This window comes from Rousettus aegyptiacus, unplaced genomic scaffold, assembly GCF_014176215.1.
Source record: "Rousettus aegyptiacus isolate mRouAeg1 unplaced genomic scaffold, mRouAeg1.p scaffold_m13_p_1, whole genome shotgun sequence".
Taxonomy (NCBI): Eukaryota; Metazoa; Chordata; class Mammalia; order Chiroptera; family Pteropodidae; genus Rousettus; species Rousettus aegyptiacus.
The window spans coordinates 149,840,503-149,855,254 of record NW_023416284.1 but is presented as its reverse complement, the minus strand read 5'-3'; the positions used below and the strand labels follow the sequence as shown (position 1 = coordinate 149,855,254).

The 14,752-nt window shown below is 32.6% G+C and overlaps 2 protein-coding genes across 2 annotated transcripts in view; one reads left to right on the top strand and one right to left on the bottom strand.

Annotated features, from left to right (window-relative positions):
• NT5DC1 (5'-nucleotidase domain containing 1) overlaps window positions 1–14,752 on the bottom strand; it is a 110,078-nt gene that overhangs the window by 57,673 nt on the left and 37,653 nt on the right. The window lies entirely within an intron of this gene.
• Window positions 2,568–14,752, top strand: part of COL10A1 (collagen type X alpha 1 chain) — a 34,046-nt gene continuing 21,861 nt past the window's right edge. Inside the window, exon 1 of the mRNA XM_016163619.2 lies at window positions 2,568–2,794. The gene's annotated coding sequence lies outside the window, so the exon portion shown is untranslated. The remainder of the gene's footprint in view (window positions 2,795–14,752) is intronic.

Here is a 14,752-nt window from a genome sequence, read left to right as displayed (position 1 = left end):
CCAGTGTGACATAACACAGTTCTTAAAGGCCTGAAGCACAACTTCAAATCATCTCCATTTTTGAAAAATGAATTAAAAGTGATCCTTAGAATTGCGAGTACCCTAGCTGCTTGCCAGAAGCAAAGGTAAGTTCTCTCTGTAGAAAATTATCATCATCTTAAGCCTCGAAATTTTTCTATAACTGTTAAAAAATATAATAGCTGATATCAATATAAAACTATCAGATACATAAAGGGGCAATAAAACATGAAAACAAAATAAAACCCAAAAACCGAGAGGAAAAAACAGATGATAGAACCAGATCTACAGGGGTTACTATGACATGATGAGACAGACTTTTAAAAAACTATGCATAAGATTCAAGGAGCTACAAAATAAAAATCAAGATTTTTGCCAAAGATCTGGAAAATATAAAAGAAACTAAATGGAATTCTAGATCTGAAAAATATAGTAACCAAAATTAGGAGTTCAAATGAATAGGTTTAAAAGTAGATCAGACACAGCTAAAGAGAGAATTAGAAAAGAGGTTTGAAATCAGATCAGAAGAAAATTGACAGACAACAGAAAATATTGAGGAAAGGGTAAGATAAAAAGGAAAATAAATATGTCTTTTAAAATATGTGTAACTAAAATTCCACAAAGAGAGAAGAAAAAGGGCAGAAAGAATATTTTTAGAGATAATAGTTCAGAATTTTCCAAAAAAAAAATCAAACAATGGCATTTGGCCCTGCCTATCCCAAAGGGGATAAAGAAAACTATACAAAGGAAAATCATAATAAAAAGGCTCAGAATGAAAGATAGAAAATTTTCACATTAGTCTGAATAAAACAGATTATCCTTTATAGAACAACTAGAATGACAACTGATTTCTCAACATAAAACAAGAGAAAATAGAAGATACTGAAGAAAATAGCCACTAACCTAGACTTCTATCCCTACGGAAAATACCTTCAGGAATGAAAGTGGGGGAAAAAAAAATTTTTTTCAGAAAACAAATACCAAAAAAACAGACTAAGTTTTTTATATTTTAGTTTAACTAATTAATCATATCTATGTATCACAACTTGGGGACTATGAACCATAACTCCTCAACAATGATCATGGGTATTGTCTTTTCTTCTTAGGCTCTACTTTCCAAGACATGAGTATAAATATTGTTTAAAAATAATTCAAAACAATTTAGAAACTGATAGGAGGTAGAAGAAAATAACACATTTATCAACTTACAACATTTGAGTTTAATCAAATGAAATCGGTACAATTAATCTGTCAAAATTATTTATTTTTGTCTTAGAAAATTGTTCTATTTGAACTAATAAAAAAGATGATTCCAAAGCAACTGCATGCTCTGAGTCGTCTGAGTATGACTTAATTTTTTTGAGGGCAAGAAATAGTTTTCAACCATCTTTACAACTCCTATAACATGCCTTGAATACAACTTTGCACATAGTAGGTGTCCCAAAATAATTTACCAAATAAACAAAACTGTGAAAGACTAGAAAGACAAAATACTTCATCAGCTGAAGTCTGAACAAGAATAACTTCTTTTCTTATTTCAAAGTTAGCAAATAAAATTATTCTCATTTCAAGGTTAGAATTAGCATATTTAAGAATTTCAGTTGTTCTTTAAATAGAAAACACTTGAGGTGTTATTTTCATTTTGTTCATATATTTAAATTATTAGTAGATATAAGATGAAGTTTCCCATGGATTTCGATTATAACTGAATTACTTTCCAAATATTCTACTGAGCTGGTTTTAAGAATGTTTTCTATTTATCAGCATGAAAAGGCCACCAGTGTTGTGTGAGCTCCATGGAACACTGGGAAAATACAGGTCATAGCTATGGCACAAAGTTTCAGTAAGTTGGTAAATTAATTATTTACATGATGTCAGAAAAGGAAGGTGAAAACGAGTCTTCAACACTCAGGACATTTTATAAGGCACAGTACATTTTGACTTGGTGAAAATAAACCAAAAAATGGGTAAAAAAAATGGATAATCATGCATGTGTAAACTGTCTAATCTGTGTAATTAAGAAAAAGCATGTGAGTTAAGAAAATAGGTTTGACCAACTGATACAAAGTTTCTTTTTTCTCTTTGTAGAAAAAGGTTATATTTCTCTGGCTTTCAATAAGAATAAACATAAAGCTGAGTCAATTTCAAAAAGGGGTAAGAGAATAAAAATCAATAAAGCTAGAAAAAAGTCACATATAATTGTGTATTTTTAAAAATATTACTGTTTCCTAAAGAATAGTATAAGAAACTAGTTTTCTGTGTAACTCCCTAACATTGCTCATTAGGAGGTAGTTACAAAGTAATTTCGCTTCTAAAATGCACACATCATTTAGATTTATTAGTTAAAACTACTAAAAGATTTGTTTTTGAGCCATCTCGATGCAAGTGTTTGTGCCAGGATGTCATTCCATTCTTGCATTAATACATGGGATCAAATAAATGGAATTCCCCAATCCCCATCCACGTTTCAAAAAGTCACTGACTGCTGGAAAACAACAGAAATTTATTTTCTTCTGGAAATGAATCAGAAGGCAGACCATCATTTGGTAGCCAGCATGTGATTCAGCAGAGCTTTGTATAAAAAAGTATAAAGTTCAAAAACGACCCCAAAAGGGCTCTGGAAGTAGTGGACTATTTTTTACTCTTCCTGGAATCACTACCAGCTGCATCTATGAACTTCTGACTGTGTGTTAACTGAAGAACCCACCAGGATGACAAAGTAGTGACTTTTAAAGAGCAGCCAACAAGCACTTAGGGACCCTTTCGGCAAATACAGGTAGGAGAAATGTAAATATGTGACAATAGGTTTATATGGCCAATGATGTGATTAAGTGAATAACAGGGCATGAACATTGGCTGTTAGTACTTGAACAATTTCTCGGAAGGGATAATAAAATGTATTTACAGAAAATATGATACTTTTTTCTGTGTCTCACATAATTGCTATATTTGTAGCTTTTTGTCTTTACTAAGCAATGGTTAAATAAAAAGCAAATCATTTACAAACTATTTTTTTCTGGATTTGAAGAGATATCGAAATAGGCAATTTAAACAGGAGGAAGAAAGCATCCATGCAAATGCACAGAACTAACATGAAAGTTAGAGTTTGAAATTTTTGTATCTTCAAATGATCATCTTTAAAGTACTCCCAGATCTGCACTCACTTTTATAACACTAAATATCTCCTAAACATGAGACAATTGGTACTATTAATTAGCTATGTAATAAAAACTGAAGTAGAGCAATTTGTAATTATTACAGCTATTAAACTAGAAAGTTTTGGGAGTTTAGAGAAATTGCCTTCTTTTGAGCTCAAGCTGCCAACATGTGATGCTTTTTCTCTCTAAAAAGGGAAAGTGTCAGATGATAGGAAGAAAAGACTGGAAAGAAAAGTACGAAAAAATTTAATTGTAATATATGTTTTTCATTTTCCTGAATGTTCTTGTAACACTTGTAAGGCATTTAGTTTTTGTACTTTTAAGAATGCTCTACATCTTTTATTAGGCTAAAAGATGAAGAAATCAAGGGCCCCAAGGCTTTCAGAAGGAGCCTCAATAGATGGGTCGGGTCAGCCACCAGTTTTTATTATCAGTTTATGATTTCCCTCTTAAAAGACTCTGAACTGAAGTGTGCTTTCATCTTTCCACCCATTTTCACTGTTTCGCCATTCTAATTCATTTTGATTTGTTTTGTTTTATTATAAAATGGGCTCATATTTGGGGAGGGCAGGGAGATAACCTCTCTTGTGGTTTCATATGTTTTGTTATGGTCTACTGAAAAAGAGTAACCTAAAAAAATGCAATTTCACATATACTTGATCTCTCTTTGGACGCAAATCTCTTCAACAACTCATGTTCATATTTTTCGAATTTAAAAAACTATTTAGTTTTAAGACTTCAATATTAGTTTTCTGGCAGACAGGTTTTTCAACATAGTTTCAACTCTTTGAACCTGTCCTCACAGTTCATTTCCCACTGTCTGAGCTTCCAAGATACCAGTGGCCAACAACTGAAATGAGTGTGGGAGCCCATAAAAGTTATTTGTCTAGTGTTCCACTAAACAGGTTACACTAACAACTGACTGGCCCCACACAATTTGACAGTTTTACATAACCTTAGAGCGTTGCACTAAATTTAAGATATGGGGTAGGAGGAATCCTCACTCTTAGACTAAATTAATCAAGAAAACATGAGATTGAGGGAAAAGAGGCAAAATATCTGGTATAGAAAATACCAGGATACATATAAGTAAGGTTTAGTTTTGTTTTCCCCATTCCCACCCCAAATAATCCAGGTGATTGCAGTCCAAGGTTAATTTCTTCCCTTTTCTGTCCTATTTGGTTAAGAGGAAATAGTGTTAAAGAATACATGTAGGTAAAGAGGAAAAAAAAAAAACAGAATGAGCAAGCTGTAATGAGAAAGATGCAGCAACCCTCCTTTCTGGGAGTAAAAGGCTTCTTCATGGCCTAGGGCTGGCTGCATAAACTGGAGCCCTGAGGAGAACACAAGGGATTATGGGAGAGTTGTGTCCTGATGAGAAAGTACTGTGGGGTTAGGGAGAGGACTTGAAGCGCAAGTTACTGTCATCTAATCTTTATTATCTTCATATTTATTTATATCTTTAATAAAACTTTCAAATGTAATTCTCATTCAAAATATACTGAATTTAAAAAGCAAATATTATGAAAGTGTCATCCACCCGATTTCTCTAAATTACCATCACCTCCAGGAAGGCTTCCTTATACTCTCCCCATCCAGTCCCAATGAGAAAATATTAAACTACCCCTCCCTAACTTCATCCACATCTTCTTTATGACACACTCCTTTCTACTTTGTACTAAACATAGGTAATCCTTTAACAGACTATAATAAACTAATTTTAACACTTGGGTATTGAAAAACAGACTACATAATACTTCTTTCATACTTCAAAATTCTGTCAGAAAATTAGAACAACAGGGACTGGGGAGAACACTAAAGAAAATGTTAAACAGAAAAACAAGAGGCAAATGAGAAATGTCACTCTTTATTTTAGTTATTCCCTCCTCAGCCTCCCCCACCCCCCCAAAAGAAGGATGATTGGGAACAAGTGGCCACTGATATTATTTTTTCAAAGTAAACAAATATTATTGACCTTAACATAACTTCAAGATTTTTGTGCGATGGCGTATCAGAAAAGTATACTGGCCACTATCATGATAATTCATTATAAGAGATCATTACCGAACTTGATTTAAGTCAATGCAATTTTTTGCTAGCTTCTCAACCCTTAAGGCCTTTAGGTAGCTACTTATATTAGTTTCTTGCATAGTCTTCCAGTGGGTTTTTTTTTTTTGATGGTATAAATACTTATTTGATCCCCACTCCTGCTTATACATAAAATGTATACAGCTCTGTATCCTGCTTTTATATATTCTGGAAATCTTTACACTTCAGTATATGTAGAGCTTCCTTCTTTCCCCCCTCCCGTTCTTCTTTCTCTTTTTTTTTTTTAGAAGCATATTATTTCTTTGTGTGGATGCGCTGTAGTTTATTTGACCAGTCCCCTTTAGATGGTCATATGCCTTGCTTCCAATCTTTTGCATTTTTGACTAATGTTATATGGGTAAATTCACTTGTGTGCCCTTTTGTTAACATGTAAAATATTTATAGGTAAATATATTTGTAACTTTTGATCAATTCAAAGCCATGTAAAATTGTTCCCTTTAGCTCTGTAAAGGACATGTTCGAATTTCTTAAACTGGACTTAATGTATTATATTATTTAATATCAAAACATGGTCTTAGGCAAAAGTTGACTTACAATGGTTTTTTAGGTGACCTAGAAAGTGGTACTGATTTCCAAGAGATGCTTGAGCTGATGAGTGACAAGAAATCTAAAATAAAAACTACTACTATAAAGTGCTAAATAAATGAATCATTCATAATAAGAAAAATTATTATCTTTCTCAGATTATCCCAGATCTGTTTGGAGAAGTTAGAAAACTGCATAACAACAACCATCACGACTCTATATTTTCTATCAATGTCTCTAAGAACTAAAGCTATGTTAAGTAATTGTACCTTTAACTAATTCAAAAGACAAATATTTAAATGCCTTGTTATATTCAGATGGCCACATATAAAAGTCTATAAACTCCTAGTCAAAATTAAGTCCCATTCTATTACAACAGCCTCATTTCAAATCTGTACAGGGAATAACAACAGAACACATAAATAACAGTCTTGTTGTAAAAAATATTTTTAAATCTTCATTGATGTTTTCTATTTTTATCTCATAAAGAAATACTGTATTTTCTCAAAACAATTCATTATTTTTCCTCATGTACAGGACATTATAGCCAAATTGAGAAATATAATAAGATGTCTCTGCTAAGAAGTATCTCCTAATTATTAATCCTGAGGTATAAACAGACATTGCTTTATTTTAGTTTGATGAGTGAAATAAAACACAACAAATAAGACATTATTTAATTCCATCATTAAAAACAGCCAAATATTTCTCAGGGAGGACCTCTCCCTTTCATAATTAAATTAACCTGTAAGTTTACCAAATAAACACCATGAACAGTGTACTTTCAAACTATTATAACATTACCTCACTGTTCTAGCATTTTTTTTTAAAGCAAATACAAAATTTTGTGTACTTTTAAAATCCACACTTTGCTGGAAGACTTAAAATAAGATTGACATAAAAATTCCAAAACACATCAGTAAGATCACCTGTAGCAAGGAGGACAACATGTTTGGGTGAATCTGTTGTCAAAGTTCAAGAGAGTAAACAAGTCATAAGCCTACCTCCCTGAGAAGAAACTGGATTACTATGGATGGTGTTAGGGTACGGGAGTGGAAAAGATCAAGGCCTCAGGGACAGCAACTTTTAATTTAGCCAAAAGCATCTCTTCAGATATTTTGCTGTTTTGTTAAAATAAAAAATATATTTACCAATTATTTTAAAATTTCACATATTTTAAGTGTTAACATTACCACTAACAACCAAAAATAAAATTAGACTATTAGATTAATGCGATTCCAAGGCAGAAAAATACATTACAAACAAACGTTGATCTGAGACCCATGATTTAACATCGTTTTGGTCAATTACTTCAACTGGCACACTAAGCCTAGAAATATTCTCTTATACATCAGTTTCAAAGATACACCATGCATTATCTGAGTGCAATGTACCTCTTCACTGAAATGGTACTTGGAAACTCTAGCATTTACTAATACCCACTGTTACCCTGAGGTTATTTTGCCAGACTGCATTTCTGTGCATGTATGTTCCACAAAATCCCACAGAGAAGATAAAGAAACAATCCTTTCAAGGTCAAACCTTAACTTATCAAGGCCTATCGAACCCCATATGACAGGACCTGAATGAAATATAAAAAATGAAAATTACTAAAACAATAGAAAATTATTAGATTGAACTACATTAAATTGCTGATATTTGATACCATAAGTGGCAATTTCATGCGGTTTTAACTTAATATTGTCCTGGAAGCCTGCCCCCAAATAGAGGTGCTTACGACCAAAGGTTGATTCAAGATTTAAAAACTGGAATAAAATGTTTTAAAACTGTATTTAAAAGAAGAACTAGAGTATTATCTTTTTGTTTCACTTTGAACTCCAGTTGCACAGACTCTACAAAACACTGTTTTAAATATAAACTGAATGTACTCATCTGATAATACTAGTTCTCTTAACAGCTAAATGAACCCTTAAGATGTCTGTGGAACTTTTACAGCTGATATCTGTGGCTATTTTGTGCAAAATATGATTTAAAATTATATATCTTGTCAGAATATATCTTATATATTAAAGCTAAAATAATGAGGTTATAATTTTTACAAATTTTAAAGAAATAATTCTTAATTCCAATTAATTTGATCTTCAAAGATTAAATTATTTATGTGTGTGTGTATATATATGTATGCATGTATATGTGCATTTGCATAAATACTTACATATATTTATATATCAGACACATTTTGCTAAATGCTACCTATTAGGCTACTTTGAGTGATTAAGGTTTTACTTCTTGTCCAGAAGCAATGTAATTCAGCCATCTAGTGGTAAAGTATAAAGCAATCGCTTCTCTGTATTTTATTATACTATAAAAATAATATAAGCAGTATGGAGGGGGATTATAGATTGTTTAAATTTACTTTCTTTTCTCTGCTGAGCTCATAGAGTCTAATCAAGAACTCAGAAGTATTTTCTTAGTGAACCTTTAAAAAGTCATGTTTAAATATTAACATGGCAAAACATTAATTTTTAAGTTACTTTTTTTATTATACTTTAATGAGCAATATAATTATAAAACATCCTACCACAAATTCTACTACCTTAACAAAAAAGTAAATCTGGCCTTAAACTTGCCAAAACACGTCCTAGGCCTATACAATCTAATGGGAATGGTACTATACATTTTTAAGTCACAGAAAAAAAATGTTGTAAGTGCTATCCTAACGCACTGTGGGAGCACAGATAGAGGAATGCTTAAAAACCTGACTATAACTTCCTAGAAGAAATGTTACTTAGGCTAAATTTTGCAGAATAAAATTCACCAGATGGTTGGGGAGTATTCAGACACTGATCGATGTGTATTAAGACAAAGGAAAAAGAACATGACACATTAAGAGTACACCAAGTAATTGGCCATGGTTAACAAAGTTTACTTGTGAAGATGTGGAGAAACAGCCAGAGAATTGTGGGAATGTTTTTATGGCCAGCTGTGACATTAGCTCATCTCTTCACCTTCTACGCTCTGTGTTCCCTCCTATGTTTTCAATGTCCACTTATAGATGGGTTCCTTCCAAGTCCATTATCTCCACAGCAGATTTCTCTGAAACTCTATACGCATACAACAGATACTTCCAGCTCTACTTGTTCCAAGATACAACCATCACCTTTCAAAGTCCTGCTCATTTTCTTGTACTCCAATTCTTAATGAATGGAGCTACAAACCTTCAAGTGGTCAAGCTTAAAACTTGTCATTCGTTTACTACTACTTTCCCAATAAAATAGATTTTGTAGATCCTACCTCCTTCTATTTTGTAACCACCTAGCTTCCCTGTCCCCTCTGAGACTTCCAATTTTAGTTCCATATCATCTTTCATCAGGGTGATGATTAAGTCTCCTAATTCTCTGTATCTAGTGTTTCCCATAGGGTGTTGGAAATAGGGATCTGGAGAAGAGGCAGGAGATCTTAGGTAGAGACCAGATAAGGGAGAAATCAGCATGTAAATAAATGGTGAATGAAGTTATGACAATGAATGTGACTGTTATGACAATGAATGTGACTATCCAGGTAGTCTCTGCAATACAAAGAAGAGGAAAAAACATAGGACCTGTAGGAATTCCAACATTCATGGGATGAGCAAAGTGGGAGAAAGGAGTCAAGGAATAAGATGAGAAAGTCAGAGCTGATAAGGAGACCAGGAAGAGAGGTAGTAAGAAAGCCGAGAAAGAACAGAGTTTTGAGAAAGAGTGATTTACAGAGGTAGATATTTAGAAGAATGGTAATATGACTACTGAAAATAGATCACTAGACTTAACGTGTTGGAGTTTCTGGTTGACCTTATCAATAACAACAGAATGGTGTCAAGAATATTAGAATTGTAAAAGGAAATAGAAGAGTGTGGAACAATTATCCAAGAAGTATGCTGTGAAGGGACAGAGGGAAAGAGAAGGAAATATAGGGCTGTAGGAAGGCTTCCCTTTTTATTTTACAGCATTCAAAGTCTTGAATATGTTAAGGGGCTTACATAAAGATATAGTGAAGACAGGATGAAGAATAATGTCAGAATAAAAGCCCCATGTGAGATAGAGGGGAATGAAACAAGCTTACAGGAGTTGGACTGTCTTGGAGAAACAGCAAGTCACCTCATTCTCTGACATGGTAGTATGGATAGATAAAATTAAAGGTAGAGGAGCAAGAAGTTGAAAAAGTTATTATCTAATGTTTTCTCTTATTTTTGAAACAAAAGGCAAAGGGATCTATCTCATGGTGAAGAAGCAGGGGCCAGGATGGAAGGGATGGAAATTAAGCAATAAAAGAAGTTGAAAAGTCAACTACTGTATGCTATTTTAAGATGTTAAAACTCTGATCATTAATAGATGAAAAAGAATCAAATAGTTAGCTCCTGTATTTTCCAACCACATATTCCCATTTTAAATTCTGAATCTTCAAACTAGTTTAACATTTACATTTCACAAGTCGACTGTACTGAAAGTATAATGAAATGAAGACAGTGCTTCCTATTAAAGCAGTGTATGAAATACCAACCTTCACAAACTCCATCTCTTCCAAAATTTCCATTTCTCTTTCTCCTTTGTAAGGAGTGGTGTACTAGTATCAATTAGGTCACTGTACTACTCCTGCATCTTAGTCAAAGAAATAGCTTTGTAAAATAAAATAGGCGTTTTCAATAAAGTTGGCATCAATTACTCCCCAAATAACCTGTCCTTATAAAACTTTAGAAGCCAAGATAAACATCTTGGTGCTCCAGAAACAAAAGAATACTTGATGAGACAAATTGATTAGTTTATAAATGTCTCAATAATCAAGAAAAGAACTGTTGTTATTTACAGGCTACACTAAAATATTTTGTTGTTGCTTTCTTTTTTAAGTTTTATTTAAAGCTGGTATTTATCACAGAAAAGCTAAAATGGGCAGACTTTATTCCCATTATAAATGGGAAGTAGAAATAAAAAGTAATGGTTTCTAACATACTGACTATAAATTTAACCCTAAATTTAACAACCCAACATCACGTTTTTACCTTGATAACACCATAAATTTTGAAAGCATACCAAGAGACCACATATAAGTTATTTAAATTTAATACTCCTAATTAGCAAACAAGTAAGAAATAGCATGCAAATGCTCAATATATTTCAAGTGAATAAATAAATGAAGGAATGCAATAAAATTTTGCCCTGCAAATGCCTTTTAATCCAATATTTTGAAGGGCATAAGCCAAAAACAGTGTACGTTGAAAGCATTTAGGATTTTTCTACCTATTATTAGCCAAGAAAAATATGTATAATAAAAATGTATTTGCATATCCACATGGAATTTAAAATGGTTGATATGCTATTGGAAGGCTCACCATTGTGATAGGAGAGTCCCTGGGCGAGAGGGGGAGGAGAGGTGATGATTCAGGCACTGAAGACAGTGGGAAGTGGGCTGATTTACTGCACAGGAGCAAAATTAAGTGCTGAGCGGGTGAGAAAATTGCAATTAAGAGCTGCAAATTCTAATCTCTGAGCAAATCAGGAAAGATATGTAACTCCAGAGATGTCAAGATATCAACAAAAGACATGCATATGTGACAGAGCAACAATCCCTGTCAAACAACATCAAATAAAAGTAAGCTTACCAAATATTCCTAGATTAATGCCCCGATCTCTAAGAAGTAGGAAACTATTTAAATATTACTGTCGTCTAGCTACCTCTCTCCAATTACATTACACTACTCTAGTCCAAGACACCATTTTCCTAACTTATCTCCTAGTGACCTTTGATTCGCCAATGTTCTGCATGTTGCAGTCAGAGTAATCTTTTAAAAACACACATCTAATTAGGTTGGCCTACTGTAAAAATCTTTTAAGCTTTGCCCTCTCATTGCCCCTGTAAAGGACCAGACCAGAGCCTACAAAACTACGTTATCTAAGTCTCACCTTTCATGGTCCACAAACTTTCTTTCAGGTCTTCAACAATAATTTGGGGGAAATTCTCAAAGAAAACTAACACAGGAAATAAAGTCAGAATACTTTACCAACACATTCAACTATACCAAACTGGAGAATACCGAACAGTAAATAAATAGCCATGAGCCTTATTCCTGATTCTTTGTGTACATTAAATTTCTTCTCAATTACCTCATCTCCAAAGAAAGGAGACTGGCCCAAAAGATCTCTAAGGATCTTCGAGTTCTCCAACTCTATAATTATTTCACCACTCGTTTTACATGGAGATTTCAGATTCAAGGGTTCTACCCCAGGCTCTACACTAATGTGGTGCATCAACATTAAGTTCAACTATTTTCTTTTTAATTCAGTGTGTGCACTAGGCACTGAAGCACTTTTGGGAAATAACTGTTTCTCCAAGTTACCCTTTTTGACGGCTGTCCTTTGGTTTACCTTTGTTAAAAGCAACAGTGTCACTATGTGTCCCCACCATTCAAATACCACTGCGTGGAAAGCTCCATGCCAGACTCAACTTATTTATCCTACCAGAGTGACATCTGAATAGGTCAGTGTTCTGTTAGTACTGGCAAGAAAATAATTTAGAAGATTATAATCCTAAAAATGCAGAGTCAATCTAGTAAAGAAATACATCGTCTATTTGATTTCCTGTCATACACAGTGGGAAGAAGATTGTTAGTATATTATGCTCTGAAATTTTGTTATTACGCTCTGAAATTTTGCAATGATGAAAACAGTTACTTAAGCTATTAATTATGAATAAGTTCTTAATTTACTATTTAGAAGTCACTGAGTAATTGAAATTGTGTTGAATTTGTTAATAATATCATCTACACCTTCAAATTCTGAACCTAGTATGTAATTACCCCAAAATGTCCTGCCAGACAAAATATATTTTGAGAACTTTGTTGGTTTACTGTCCACCAGTGTTTATCCATGGATTATGAACCTGTCTTATAATAAAGAAAAATTTAAGAATGAAATAGGCTAAATACCTGAACATTTAGAAAAGTTTGAGTAGCACTGTCAATTTCTATTACTTCAATTTTTAGTATGTTATAGTGATAAAAAACAAAGAAGTGGCTCCTTAGGATAAACTGTAACATAGATCAGTGTCATGTAATATATATTATTGAAAATATTTTTTTGGCTAGATCCTTATTTTCCTTGTTTGATTTTCATTTTGGTTTACTTATAGAAATGACTGCCTATAAAGTTAATCACTCAAAATATGGTTAAAAATATAAGTCAGTACACTTAAGTGTATCTTAATATTAAACATTATTTTGCTCATTTGTTTTTTTCCCATTGAGGAAAAAAAACAAAAAAATCCCAAATTTTAATGATTTTGTTACATAAACCATCCAACTTTTAGCCATTTCTTCCTTAACAACCAAAAAAGTATTGAAAAAATACATATAATAAACTCTATTATCATTAACACTTCTATTAATTAACATGTCCATATTTTGAGAGTATAATAAAAACTGACATTTACAATAAGAATCCCAAGGCAGTGCAAGACTTGGGAGCATTAGCAAAATAAAATACATTAACTAAAACTTAGAATGATAGTTGTCTGCCACTGCATTCGAATGCTCAGAAAAGCAGCCAAACTTTGGATGATGGCATGTATAGTAAAATGAAAACAAATGCTACATTATTTCTCTTTTCCTTTCTATCTTTTGATATGTTTCGGAATAGATTATACTTGTACATGTTATTACATTCAAAAGGTAAAGACCAACATAGAATGAAAAGTCAGTCTCCTTCCCGTCTCATCCCCACTCACAGAATTCTCCTTCCCAAAGGCAACCTCTATTACTAGTTTCTTGTCTATCGTATATGAACTATGTGATGTTGTGTTACATATACAGTAATTATGTGTATTTTATGCAAGTATATTTGCCACTCTGTTCTACACATATTTTTTTTCTTCAAAATATATTTAAATGTTCTTCTATATAAGACTATAACAAGGAGTCTTCATCTTTTTAATGACTCCTTAATGTTCCACTGTACAGATGTACGAAAATAGACCTAGGCCTTATCAATGAATATTTGAGTAGTTTCTTTCTATTATAAACAATGGTGTAAAGAAAATCTTTGTATATACATTATCTGCACACATGCGACTTTATTTGTAGGGTAAATTCCTAGAGATGGAATTCTTGGGTAAAGCTCATGCCATGTACATTTAAACATTTTAAAGTCTGTATTAATTTACACTTTCTGCAGCAGTTTCTATTTGCAGTTTCTTATGAATGAGAGTCATGTGTTTGCATAAGTTTAAAATCATTTATATTTCCTTTTCTGTTAACCGTTTATCTCCTTTGCCCATTATTCACCTGGGCTACTATCTCGCTTTAAAAATTTTTTTAGGAAACTCTTTTATATATTACTACTAGCACCTCATCCATTACAAGAGTTGGAAATTTTTCTCCCAGTTTGTCATTTGTCTTTAATTTTGCTTGTATTTTTCTTTATATGCAGAATGTTTTTATTGTTGTCAGATTCATATATCTTTTCTTTTATGACTTCTGGGTTTGGGATCATACTTAGAAAGGCTTTCTGACTTCAGAGTTAAACAAATATGTATTTCTCTCATTTTCTAATGGCAATTTTATCATTTCTTTCTTAATGCTTACATCTTTGATCTCTGTGGAATTAATGTTGGTATCTGATGTGTGGGCATGCTTTCTTTTTTCAAATGACCACCATGGGTCAAACACCATTTATTGAGTAATCCATCTTCCACTGATTTGAAATGCTACATTTATCATATATTAAATTTCTTAGTGCCTTTGCATTTATTTCTGGACTTTCTATTTGGTTTTAATACTATGATTTTTTAAAAATGTAGATCCAAAAGAATTTATAGCAAACTGAAGCAGAAAAGCATGTTATGTTGTGTTATAATTACAGGAAATTATAAGATACAGATAAAATAATTATTTCTCCTTGTCTTAGCTTGTATTTGTTAATTCATTTACCTGTTCCCTCATCCTTGGCACATAC